Raw genomic sequence first — 11,739 nt, forward strand, 5'->3', positions numbered from 1 at the left:
CGTTGAAGTCTCCCAGCAAGACTACGGAGTCCCCTACTGGAGCCCCCTGCAGGGCTCCATTCAGGGTCTCCAAGAAGGCCGAATACTCAGAACTGCGGTTTGGGGCATAGGCACAAACAACAGTCAGAGTTTTGCCCCCCATAACCCGAAGGCGTAGGGAGGCGACCCTCTCGTCCACCGGGATAAACTTCAACATAGCGACGCTCAGCCGGGGGATAGTGAGTATCCCCACCCCGGCCCGACGCCTCACACCTTGGGCAACTCCGGAGAAGAATAGAGTCCAACCCCTATCCAGGAGTACAGTTCCAGAGCCAAGACTGTGCGTGGAGGTAAACCCCACCAGATCCAACTGGTAGCGATCCACCTCCCGCACTAGTTCCGGCTCTTTCCCCCACATTGCAAGTCAATATTATATAGATCCACTATATGTAGATTATATATATCTTCTAAATTCATTTATTAAATATTTTAATCAGAGATAGTTTTTTGCTGTGTTTCCTTGAATAATAATTGTCTTAGTTTCATCAGGGTGGGGTCTGTGGATTTTCAGGTTTCCTTATACACAGTCCATTCCAGTATATACATATAAATGTAAAGGATGATGACGTTATCTTGCATTCTTACTCCTCCTTATGACTGAGGGTTAGAAAACCATTGGGAATTCTGAATATTGTATTTTCTACTCCAATCATTGGACAGATACTAGTTAATTGAATTAACCCAACTTTTATTTTCAATCACATACATAATAAAAACACTTCTAAGTAAAACTTGACAATATAACAATGTAATAATAATATAAAAATATATAATTGACATAAAATATAACAATTCAACTTCAAAATAAAGTACAACCTCCAAATGACCACATAATTAAATGAACGCTATACAACTATATACATAAATAAGTCCAGTGTTAATACATTTGGTAGAAGAGTAAATAACTATTGTTTTTCTTTTTGAATGTCCTCCAACCACTGCTCCTCCATGCCTCTACAGAGGGGCAGCATATCACTCCCTTGTACTGGCTGTGTCCAGTCCCAGCTGTCCTAAAGTGCCCGCATTTCTTGCACCTGTTGTGTAGTACTTTGCGGGTCAGTTTACGGCGGGCTAGAGCAGAAGCAGGAACAGAAGGAGCAGAGGAGAGGCTAGCATCCAGGGCCTGTGGAGCAGTGACCAGGACAGGCATCTGTGAGGTCACAGGAGCAAACATCACTGGCATATGGCTGGAGGGTGGAGTAGGAAAGGTTCGCTACTGCATCACCAGCTGAGGCCCCAAAGGTGGAGCAGGGAGGGCGTACATTAGCAGGGGGGAGAGGGTCAGCCGCCACAGATAGGCGGCTGGGCAAGCCCAGCCTCTGCATCACCACCGCATTGTCCTCCCTCTTCACTCTTTTATTATGCCACTGTATCAGGGTGGTGTGGCTCACGTCCACCAGCTGCAGGGTGGTCTTCTGCATAACTGTCCCGTTGGCCAGAATGCGCCGCCTGATTTTGCTGTAGTCCTCTAGGATGAAATCCCATCTGGACACTGTGCCAGTCCCCTTCTTCTTGGGACTGCGGTGGATGTCACAGAGCCTGATAAAGATGGTCTCAATCAGGCGGCAGCAATCTGGCCACTGGGCAAGCGGGGCAGTGGTGGTGAGTGCATGCCTCTTCACACTCTCCACCCCTGGAGTGAATTCCTGCCTCTTCTTGGGAGACCTGAACCTCCCTGTGTCCAGCCTGGTCTGGTGTCTGGCAGCAAAAAACACTTTCTGCTTGTCATAGTCCAGCAGGTTCTGCCACAGAGCAACAATGTTGCTCACTTAAGCATCGAGAGAAATAAACAGCACATGAGAAGACAAAAACACGTGCAAGTGTGAACATTTATGACACAGACTGAAAGTAGTAAGGCTATAAATGCTCCTGACCTGCTGGTTGTTAAGGACAAGAGAGAGCTGATTTCTCAACTCCACCAGACACTCTGCCAAGCTATCCACTCTGTCCATGCCTGCCATGCCAGAGTCATCCACAGCCCGCACAAAATAACAGAGATGAGCAACAAAATTTAAGGACAGTGAGATGTGACAAAACACAGATACAGTGATTTTATTTCTTTACAAATAATTATGTATTTATATACCCCGGACTCATCAGGAGGTACCGAATCAAGTGCTGAGGAGACACCTGGCTGTGGCATGGTGGCAGTAGCCTGGGAGGCACCAGGCAGAGAGGTGGCAGCAGGCTGGGAGGAAGAAGCAGGAAGAGAGGATAAATGAGGGCTGGGACAGGGGGCTCGTACCACAGCTTCAAATCTGGGCGCAGTTTGCCAGAGTTAAAGAGGGTGTTTGAAATCCACCTTTGGTCCTGCACAGGGATGGTCTGGCGCATTTTACTCGGCAACCAGAATGAAGCTGCAGCCCCAGTAGTAGCCAAGTGAAGTTGAAGTCCTCCAGACACATTCTGTTTGGAAGACAAAAACTAATAAATATGGTTTATTCCATAAATAAAGGCTACTCCCAAGATGTATTACAACAGAGCCAGACCCATGAATAGACACTGTACTCACAGAGCCTACTGCCAGGCTGGTGTTAACAGCAGGGCTGGGGGTCCTCACAGAGGATGGAGCAGGGCTGGGGGTCTTCACAGAGTAATGAGGAGGAGAAGGGCTGGGGGACCTCCTAGCCACTAAATTGGGCTTAAGTGAGACATACTGTGTCTCACTAAAGCGTGATTTAGTGAACTGAAAGTAGAAAGAGTTAATTTTGCAACACATACAAAATGATTAATATAAAACTTAACTAAGATTATATTTACCATTGACAAAGTAAGAAGGGGCCGCATGAAAGACCTTGGCACTGCAGCAGTCACACCAGGGTCCGAGGCCACAGGCTGTGGAGTTGCACAAGGGGCCGAGACTGAGGCCACAGGCTGCAGGGCACAGTCAAGCAAAAATAAACAGCATTAAGTACAACATGTGATGCAACAGCAACAGCATAACATTATTGTAACAGACATGTGATGCAAGAATAACAATGATGAGATGTAATTTTCAAATAGATCACCTTAATGGCATGGAAACCACAATTACAGACCATGGACCCCCCCCAAAGAGGATGGTCTGTCCACAAGCATGCATGGGTCCACGAGCATGCATGGGGCACTTCTCAATCTGAAATGATCACAAGTGTTATTTAGCCTAGAGTGAGTGAGTGAGTGAGTCACTCAGTGTACAGTACATCATCTGATTGATGTTATCTGCACCAGTATATTGCACATTTTTCATCAAGGGACTTACTAATGACACTAATAAGTAATGGGTACATATTTTGCTATACTTTACCTTCTGAAAGAAGTCATGCCACTTCCGCTGCCTCCGGGCTGGTTCATTGCCTCCTCCAGGAGGCCAAACTCCAGAGCTGGCAAATGCCCTCAGCCGTGCCATCCACTCTCTGTCTCCCATGCCATTGTAGCTTTTAGGTTTAGTGCTCATCTAAAGATAACATGGAAATAATAACGGTAACAATAACTTCATGAGTACAGTCAAATAACACTATTAGTTAAGCAATGTTATCGGTTATTATTACATGTTATCTATACATATTAACATATTCATACACATAATTCATATTTGTACTGTATAATTATCCTTTATCTATCATTGATATATTTAAATTATAACATATATATTATTTTACAAAAATTCTAATCTTTATCAGTCATTATATATATCTATATAGTTATATATAGATATATATATATATTGTATCGTTATATATAGAGAACAATACACTTTGAATCTGCAGATCATAAATACACACTTAAATAATGCCACCGTTATCAATAGCAATAATAAATTACATAATAATATTAGCGATGGTTATTTTGAAACCTTGCAGCAAATAATGACAAAGGTAATATCTACGTTACAGTAGCTGTAGGTAGGATTAATGTTGCACTGCTGGTCATAAACGGGTAGTAAGCTTAATAAAATGGTAATTGATGGAACGTTTGTATAACTACTTACTTGAATTACTGTGAATACTTGCACATATTTACACAAGGCTGTTTCTATTCATGATTATTAGTTAACGTTATTACATGTAGAAACGATAGCGATTGCTAACGATTGCTTGCTAACGATTGCTTGCTAAGTTATGCGACGGAAGTTGACGTATAACGTAATGTAAAGTGATGAAATTACTTTGAGTGAAGAATTTAAATATAAGTTTTACGACTGTTAAAGAAGAAAATAAAAACATTTAATGTTGTTACTTACTTTGACTTTGCGATACGTCCAAAGTCATTCAGCGGCGTGAGGAGGGAGGGCTCTGAGAGAAGCCGAGTCGTGATAGGTTGAGGTCCATTGTGAGACCGCGGCGTGGTTGGCTTAGGTCCATTCTTCACAATGGACAGCAAGCGGCGTGATTGGCTTAGGTTCATTCTCAGAATGGACAGCGAGTATCGTGATTGGACGATGAGAATGAAAATTATCAAGCCGATCCTGCGCCAGGTATTTTGGAAGTGGTGTGGTCTCAAATTGGAAACCCCGCCCACTTGAATTTCCTCTTTACTTTTCGAAGCCGAACTAAGAATTTAAAGGTTCATCAACTTATTTTCATTCATTCAGGAAAGTGGCAGCTAACTTATAAAATCTTGTGGAAAATGAGTTTCCTTTTTAAAGCTTGCTGAGGTGTGGCCTCAATTTTCAAGCCCCGACCACTTGCATTTGCTATGTACTTTTCGAGTTTGGGCTAGCAATTTATAGGTTAGTTTGTTTATTTTCACATTATTTGGAACAGTGTATGCAGACCTTTAGTAACTGAATATATGTTCCTTTTTTAAAGTTGAATTTAAAATTGTGCTCTGAAATTGAATGTAATTATTTTGGATACAAGGACATACAGCAACTGATGATTTGTCATGTTTGTGCTTTTGCTCCTACTTTCTCAAAGGTTAAGTTATGATCATGACATCTAGCTTGTTAATTTACGTAAAGAAACTTAGTTGATTAAGCACCAAACGTCCCTTGGTAGGCTTGAACCACTATCCTTTCAGTTAACAGCCGAACGCGCTAACCAATTGCCACAGGTTTTAGAAATGTGTTTCCTTTTTGAATTTTTTTTAAATATATTTTTATTCATATGAAAAAAGTGTAATAGTGCATTACAGTAAATAATTTTATTTTAAACAAAAGAACCCTTACCCACTTTCCCTCAACCCAGCCCCATCCCAACCCATCCCACCGACCCTTCTCCCGGAGCAATAAGGCAAAAGTACATCAATTACATACCAAATGATAGATACCATAATATACATGCACATATATACACATACCTGCATACATACACACATGTAAACATACACATACTAACACACGGGCTGCATGTGTGGTTGACAGGGGAGTAAAAATATCGGAATTATAGGCAGATACAGAGAGAATCCCTACAGTGACACTATATCAAGGGGGAAGACGGTCTATATAACTGATCAGTGGTCTCCAATGAGCATAAAACTTATCTGAAGAACCCCGGAGAGTAAACTTAATTATTTCCAACTTTAGGAGAGACATAGTATCGCTCAGCCACATTTTAAAAGAGGGAGGTAGAGGAGATTTCCACAAGAGAAGGATTTTCCTACGAGCAATCAAGGAGGTAAAGGCAATGACATTGGTTTGGGTGTTTGTCATGTTGATTCCATCTGGGGGCCTTCCGAAAATAGCTACATGAGGGGATGGAGAGATTTTTAGACCTACAATTTCAGAAATACATTCGAAGAAAGATTGCCAGAAAGTAGATAATTTAGGGCACAACCAGAACATACGAGTCAGGTCACAGGGGGCCTAGGAGCATCTATCACACCTGTCACCCAATCTATCTGGATAAATCCTGGAGAGCTTAGCCTTGCTATAATGTAGTCTATGGAGAACTGGAGGATGAGTTGACGGCTCTCAGGTTCTTCCTCCAAAAGACATCAGAGAGGGTGAACTGTAGTTCCTTTTCCCAATTAGTTCTAATCTTATTAATGGCAGATTCATCAACCGGAGAAAAAAGATCATAAAAATAAGAAACATGGCGCCTAGATAAAGTTCTTGCTTTAAGTACCAGATCCACTCCACTGGGAGGCAGGGTTTGGGGGAATTGTGGACAGTGGGTCTTAACAAAATCCCTTAGTTGAATGATGAAATAGATGGTTATTATAGACAGGAGTTGCTTGAGGAAGAGTGAGCCAACCAAAGGGACGTCTAACTTGTGCCCAGATCTTTAGAGTGTTAATTACAACGGGGTTAGATGTGAACTGTGAGGGGGAATGGGCTAGAGTGCTACATGCAAGGGCTTGAAGTGACGTAGATCGACATGAGTTGGCCTCCAAAAGACACCAGTCACTCTGGGGCGAAGTGAACCAGAGCATGTTCTTATGTGTGTTTGTGGCCCAGTTGTAGCCCATAAAGTTAGGTAAACAAGCCCACCTAGGGACCTGTCCCTCTACAGTAATGGTCTACTAGCTCTTGCATCTTTACCAGCCCAAATAAATGAGGAAATAATATTATTAATAGCAGTGAAAAAATATTGAGGCAAAAAAATAGGTAGGCATTGGAAGATGTATAGGTATTTGGGTAATATGTTCATTATTATCGTCTGAACTCTTCCTGCTAAAGAGAGTTACAGGTGGCCCCACCTTTGTAGGTCAGATTTCACTGTTGTCATCAGGACAGTAAGATTTTGTTCTCGTAACGCACTAAAAGACTGCGTGATTGCAATACCTAGATATCTAAATCCTGAGTTGGATATTGTAAAAGTCAACGACAACGGAGGTAACTTTGTAGCCGATTGGTTGATAGGAAAACATTCACTCTTTTGGATGTTTCATTTGTATCCTGAAAATGAACCAAAAGTGGTCAAAAGGGAGAGTATATCTGGATTACTAGCTATAGGATCGCGCACATACAGAAGCAGGTCGTCAGCATATAACGAGACCCTATGTTCGATATCCCCCCTCTGAATCCCCTTAATTCCTCTCTCTGCTTTTAGAGCAATTGACAATGGCTCGATAGCAATTGCGAATAGTAGTGGAGATATCGGACAACCCTGACACGTCCCGCGGAAAAGAGGGAATCATTTGGAGCGCTGGGTATTCGTACATACAGAGGAGTGAGGAGAAGAGTACAGAAGTCTTACCCAAGGGATGAGGCCTGGACCGAAGCCCAGATGTCGAAGGACAGAAAACAGATAGGCCCACTCAACCCTGTCGAGGGCTTCTCAGCATCAAGAGATATGACAAGCTCCAGTTCGGCAGGAGAAGGAGGACTGTGGATGACGCTGAGAAGTCTTCGGACATTTGTGAAGGAGTGCCTCCCCCTTATAAATCCTGTCTGATCTTCCGAAATAATGGAGGGTATAATAGATTCCAACCGACGAGCAAAACTCTTGAGTATTTTCACATCTACAGACAGGAGCGAGATTGGGCGCTATGCACAGCTCAACGGGTCCTTGCCCTTCTTAAAGATCAGAGAGATAGAGGCTTGCATAAGGGTGGGTGGCAGTGAGCCTAGGTCGTACGACGAATTAAACATATCTAATAGTAATGGGGCCAGTTGATTTGAGAATCTTTTATAAAATTCTACCGGGTATCCGTCAGGACCCGGTGATTTGCCACTATTCATAGACTGTATTGCCTCTTTAATCTCAGCGAGCTGCAGTGGGGCATCTAGTATCTGTTGGTCATTAGTCGAAATCTTGGGCATATCTAGTTTATCAAAAAATGTAAGTAGCTGATCTTCGCTATCAGGGGATTCAGGCGTGTAGAGACGAGAGAAGTACGATTTAAAGATGTTATTAATCTCTCCTGGGTCAGAAGTGTGAGAGCCCAACTCATCCCGAATCTGGGTGAGTTGATTCGAGGATACCCTAGCCTTTAATTGGTGGGCCAGGAGACGGCCAGCCTTCCATGTTCATATATAGACCCTCGTGAATGTAGAAGGAGTCGATCAGCCTCTCTTGTTAGGAGAAGGTCAAGTTCTGTTTGGAGCCCCATCTGTTCTTTAAATATATCAGGTGATTGAGTGGATAAGAGTTGGTTGTCTAGATTAATGATAGACTCCTCCAGCTCTCTTTGGCGTGCTCTAGGAATTTTACATGAGACATGAGACGTATGCGAAATGATCTTACCCCTAAGAAAAGCTTTAAGGGTTTCCCAGAGTAGGGATGCAGAGGTCTCTTCATTTTGGTTGGTCTCGCAGAAGAATGCAATTGATTCCAAAATACAGTCACAAAAGCCTGCATCAGATAGTAAAAGAGGGTCAAGATGCCAGAATCTAAATTCCTAAGGCTTATGATCAAAGTGAGAGAGGAGGGACAGGCTGAGTAACGTAACCTGTGGCTGCGACCGGCTAAAGGCTAATATGGGCTAACTATGTGCAGGTATCATGACTTATTTTCTTTAAGTATTTGTGGTCGGGCATCTTGGATATGTCGGGATATATCGAATTACTTGAACTGAATGACTGACACTGACCAAATGTTCTGTTTATATGTTCTGGTGGTCACAAGTGTTTTCTAACCATATATAACATTGGGGTCTGATACCACACATGGGACGCTAATTACGTTAGCCCTGACCTAGCACTTATTTCTGGTTACATTATTTAAGTTACAAGCTTGAAAGCAATAGCTTTAAATGAGGTTGAGTTAATAAGTACTACTGAGGCCAGCTCTTTTAGTGATTTAAGTTAAATTTGTCTCTGATAACTAGCTATTCAGCTACATTTGTGATAAGCCCTGCAATGGTTGTTTAACAAAACGGTGCCGTTTTATGACAAGGGTATGTGGAGCCTTCAGTTTAGAAATTGAAGAATGAACGCATATTTATTTTATTTTGGCACTTTTATAATCTGGAATGTTACTGCTTAACATATGTTGGCTCCTACTGAGATCACTGCCCATTAGTTAAGTGGAACTACTTTTGGTGGGACTTCTTATGATTACATGGTGGTTAGTAATGTAAAACAAAGGTTAGGAATAGAAGTATAGTCGAGCTGAAGCACGTGCTGTATGAGTACAGTGACTGTCAGCTATAAGAGGAAGTATCAACATGAGGAGGGGGGGGGTTGCCCATTAGGGTGTAGGCATTCGGGGAAGGGGTTAAAGGTTCACAGGGTTGGATGTGGTTTGGAACATCCGTGTTATGTTTCTTAATGTTTTTTAGATTATTTTTTTATTTTTATGTACATGTGGGTAACCTAATCTGTGTCAAAGGTCATGTCACAGGGTGTGGAGGTTAAATTTACTTCCTGGAATTGCAGAGGCCTGCAAAAACTTTAAAAAAATCAAACAGGTTATGAATAGAGTTAAAAATCTGCAATCTAAAATAGTTTTTTTGCAACAGACACATTTAATGCCAAAGGATGATATTAGAATTAGGAGGAGGTGGTCGGGATGTGTGTATTCAGCAACATTTTCTACTCAGGCTAGGGGTGTTATGACGTTAATTCACAAATCGGTACCATTTCAGGTAACAAATATAATCAAGGACAAGGCTGGTAGATACTTAATTGTACAGGGTACTCTACTAACAGAAATCCTGAATCTAGTTAACATATATGCCCCAATAATGATGATCCAAAGTTTTTCAGGGACCTGTTTTATACGCTTTCAACATTTACTGGTAATTACATCATAGCAGAGGATTTGAATTGTGTCCAACAAAGGATTGGTCAGGGGACATAGATAAATCACAGACCAAAAGAAGGGAAGTATTACTTAATATTATGAAAGATTTCGATTTGAAGGACATCTGGAGAGAATTAAAGCCTGATGCTATAGAGTATTCTTGCTATTCTGCTTCCTACCAATCTTATTACCGTATTGATTACTTTTTGATATCAGCAAATTTGGCTTCTAAAGTTAAAGACGCCACTTATGATGAAATCCTTATTTCGGACCATGCACCAAACTCACTGCTTTATGTCGACTCAAGGTCAAGATCCTCCTAAATGGCGATTCCAACAAAAATGGTTGCAAGATTCAGATTTTGTCACGTATCTTGGCAAACTAATTGATTTATATTTTGAGACAAATATATCGGAAACATCAGCATCTATAAGATGGGAAGCTTTTAAAGCATTTATTAGAGGCCAAATTATTAACTACACAAGCTCCAAATCCAAAAAAGCTTGTCAGAAAATGACAATGTTGGAATCGAAAATAAAAACCCTGGAGAGTGAGGCCTTTCAGAAACCCTGCACCAAAGTACAACAAGAACTGCTAGTACTGAGGTAACAGTATAATTAACTATCAGCTTCTAAAGCAGTGGCAAGTCTACTAAGACTCAAACAAACATTTTACGACCAAGGAGAGAAGCCTGGAAACATATTAGCGTGGCGCATTAAACAATTACAAACTGAAAGATCCATTATGTTAATACAGAATAATAAGGGAGATGATATAGTCGATCCTATAGAAATAAATGAGGCTTTTAAAAATTTCTATGAAAATTTATACGACTCTGACAATACAAAATACAGATTTGACAAGTAAAAATAACTTCTTAGACACTCTCAAAATACCTAGTATCCCAACAGAACTCAGACATAGTTTGGAAGCTAATTATCATTACAAGAGATCTCTGATGCAATTGATAACATGAAATCTGGGAAGGCTGCAGGGCCAGATGGCCTACCTATAGATATCTACAAAAGGTTTAAATTAGGGCTGTCGAATTAACGCGTTAATTTCGATTAATTAATCACAGAACAAATAACGCGTTAAAAATATTAACTCCTAGATGCCCCTGACTTTTGGTCCGACAGCACGGAGCACGGAGCTCTGACAGCACCCGTCCCCTGCGCCTGTCCCCCCATCGCACAGAGCTCAGAAAGCACGGAGCTCTGACAGCCCCCTCCTGTTGCACGGAGCTCAGAAAGCACGGAGCGATGAATTAATCACAAAGCTTGTAATTAATTAGACTAATTAATTAATTTAATCCACAAGGGGTGCCGTCAGGGGTGTCCTCTATCACCACTTTTGTTTATAATGGCAATAGAACCACTGGCCATAGCTGTTCGGTCTCATCCAAAGATCTCTGGTATAACTATAGGTCAAACAGACCACCGCTTAGCTTTATATGCTGATGACGTCATAGTGTTTCTCAGGGAGTTGGAGAGATCAATTCCAGTATTATTAGAAGTGATAGGAACATTTGGTGAATTTTCCGGTTACAAAATTAATCATTCCAAATCTTCCATAATGTTATTAAATTCCAAAGAGAGAAGTAATCTGACTGCATCAGTCTCCCAGTTTAAAGTTGCAGATAATTTTACATATTTGGGTGTAAAAATAGTGCCCAATATAACAGATGTGGTGAATTCTAATTACGATCCTATTATGGAGTCAATTACCAGCACAATTGATAGATGGAAGCCTATGTCGATCTCCTTAACTGGTATAATGAGACCTAATAGGTAAGTTATGGGTTTGATTGTGAGTGTGCTTGCTTATGTGATATGCTTACTGTACTTGCTGTTGTGATTTTGACTAAATAGATGTGATTCGAAGCTTTGTGACATTGCGCAATAACTCCAACTACAGCTGACTGGGCACAGCTGTAGTGCCTCTTAAATGTGGACGCCAGCGGTAAGAGGTTAACCCTTTAACACCGAATGTGTCGGCGATGACACATTTTGCAAGCAAAACTTTGGATTACTGTAATTATGTCAGAGTTCGCGCAATCGAAACAATTTCAACGGTTTCTGAAAGCTGA

Source organism: Cottoperca gobio, chromosome 10 (genome assembly GCF_900634415.1).
Source record: "Cottoperca gobio chromosome 10, fCotGob3.1, whole genome shotgun sequence".
In the NCBI taxonomy this organism is placed as follows: domain Eukaryota; kingdom Metazoa; phylum Chordata; class Actinopteri; order Perciformes; family Bovichtidae; genus Cottoperca; species Cottoperca gobio.